At 38.1% G+C, this 2,762-nt stretch overlaps 1 long non-coding RNA gene across 1 annotated transcript; it reads left to right on the forward strand.

The window, feature by feature from the left end:
• The first annotated feature begins 699 nt into the window (after positions 1-699).
• LOC133831263 (uncharacterized) lies at positions 700-2,135 on the forward strand. Its single transcript, XR_009892456.1, has 2 exons — positions 700-839; positions 1,791-2,135. It is a non-coding gene; the product is annotated as an uncharacterized LOC133831263 (long non-coding RNA).
• Positions 2,136-2,762: the final 627 nt, after the last annotated feature.

Consider the following 2,762-nt stretch of genomic DNA (forward strand, 5'->3'; position numbering starts at 1 on the left):
TGGTAATCGAGCTCCTCCTTGTTCTCTTGATACAAATTTTGGAAGAAGATCCTAGGTCACCTTTCCCCTCCTTAAAAGGTGTTCTCTCAGTCGGCGGCTCAAAAGAAGGAAGTCCTTCTGGTTTCTCGTTGTATACAAGGTCATGGCACTTGGCTATATGATTAGAGTGTGGCATAAAGCTGCATTTCTCTTTCTGGGCCACGACGCTGAGTTGATTCAGTTTGACACATCTAGAGAATCATGAAATAAAGTGGGTTGGGCTTCAAACTTGTCCATCTCCACTAGGCCCATTAGTTTTTCAATGAAAGGACCCAATTTTGTGTCACTCGGCCAAGGTAAAATAGTTGCCTCTGGATGGTGGTGGGGGCTTGGACCTACAGAGTTTGACATGTGGGTTCTCCAATGTTTTCTCCGAGGATGGCCCAGTGGTGGCCACAATGTCCTTATGATGTCTTGGTCTCTTAGATGCTTTCCTATTTGGGTAATATTTGGGTAATAGGATGTAGGTTTGACTGTTGGTTCGAGGCGTGCAATAGTATAGGGTTTTGGTCACCCGAATTGGCTAAAGCCTCTTGAGACAGAGTTTCTGCATCTTTATGAGCTGCTTGGCCTTTCCCCTTTGAAGCACCAATAGAAAATTCTGGGCTAGCTGGAGTGGGTACGGTTCCTGCCTCACTACTTCCCGGAGCCAATTTGAAACTCCCCGAACGGTGGCTATGCTCCTACCAGCCTTGGATGCTCCGTTTGAGAGCCATCTTTCTGGTGTCAAAATAGTTTTTGATCAGATCCTCCGATTTAATCAAAGGCGCGAACATCGGAACAACTTTTCCTACTGGCAGGTATACTAGCGCTTTAGGTCTTTGGCACTTTTGAATCGAGTGAGCTAGATAACACAAGTTGAAGCATATTGTTGGTAGTCTGGTATACTTGAATTGAATCCATTCTTTTCTGTCCCTGGAAATATTAAAAAAGAATCCTCCCTGTAGAGGGTGCAAAATGAGAACATCCACCCTTAACCTTAAGAACCCTCGCCTAGCAGTGCCCCGTCGACTCGATTGATCATGACGATGGTAGTCTTCTATCTTAAGGCCAATAGTTGGGAAATTTTCCCATGTCAAATATGGCATAGAGAGCCCATGAATTTGAACCCAAAATCTGTCATTGGCCATGTCTACAATGTGCCAATTGCAATCCTCTGGCCATTATATGATATTGAGTGGTTGTCCCCTCACTAGCCAGGGTCTTCTCCTGAGAACTTCGGAAGTACTCCTCCAGGTCAAAGAACATCCCCCATATGCCTTCTTGCATGGTCTTATTCACCAACCCCTTAAGGTTAAGGCTGTGTTGGATTAGTTTATACATTATCTTTATTTATTTTTATGTATCCGTAATATTAAACAAATTAATACGAGATATCCTAAAATATATTTCTAAAATTGAATTCAAAGAGAAATAAAGAATAGAATACTTACAGTATACGCAGCGGAATTAAAGAGTTCTACCTTTAGTTTTTCTAACTCTTGTATTATAGAGAGAAGAAGAAAAAAATAACAAATAGGCTTAGAAAATGACTTGTGTTTAGAGAAAATCTAAAACTATCAGAAAATCTGACTTGTGACTTATCTTTTGATTTTTCTCTAAGCACTCATTTTATAGACTCAATTAGACTATTTAATTTAATTAAAAAATCAATAAAATAATAGCTATTTTGAAACCCTATGTTGAAATTATCATGGACTATAGGCCAGTAAAATTTCTCATTTGATTATTATTATTTTTTTGTTACCCAGGGTATCAGGGGCCCCACCCCCACTAATCCCTGGAGGCCCTGCGAAATCTGCATGTCCCCAGAGGTCTATCCTTTTGTGAATAACCCTCCTTTTTTAAGTGGGACCGCCCTGACGTCGCTTCGGCCGGAGACACGCCCCAGTGGCCCCCCACGGATTTTTGGCTAGATGGGGGATCGAACCCATGAGGACTTACCTCCTCAGCATACGCCCAAACCATCTGAGCCCCCGCTTCGGGTTATAAATCCATTGGACTTAAAATCAAGGCTTGTATTATTTTCTAATGATTTAATTAATTAAATAATTATTTAAATCCTTTATCAAATTAATAATTTATAATTTGAACCTTGATTTAAATTTATTTATTAATTTAGATACCAAATTATCTTAATTAATAAATCTGTCATAATTTTTCTTTTCTTCTCAAAATTACACAACTCTATGAAACTATCCAAAATTGACCTGGTCAACTTTGATAATTCTAATTGATGATTAAATCAATTAATTGAGACTATCTAGATGATTTTATCCAAGGTACAATGGGGACTATGGGCCTATGAAATCAAACTCCAATAAGTTATCATAAATCTAACAAATAAATTTACTAACTTATTAATTTATCGTGAGTCCACTATAGACTCGGAATTCCACTCTTGAATTCATAGAACGCTCTATAACAAATATAGATACGCTATTAATTATCCATTGTTACAACTATAATTGTCACTCAATCCTCTATAGACGGTCTACAATGAGATAGGACTAAAATACCGTTTTACCCCTCATTGTATTTTATCCTTAAAATACTTAGTTCTTTGTAAATGATATTTCAGTAAACTAATTTAATTACTGAAATGAGATCTCTATCATTTAACACCTTGAACCAAACTAAAAGGAAACCATCGTTTCACTTCTTCATCAGAAGCTATAGATGTTCATATCTATGATTAACACTCCCACTCAATTTGTAACACC

This window comes from Humulus lupulus, chromosome 4 (genome assembly GCF_963169125.1).
Source record: "Humulus lupulus chromosome 4, drHumLupu1.1, whole genome shotgun sequence".
NCBI lineage: Eukaryota > Viridiplantae > Streptophyta > Magnoliopsida > Rosales > Cannabaceae > Humulus > Humulus lupulus.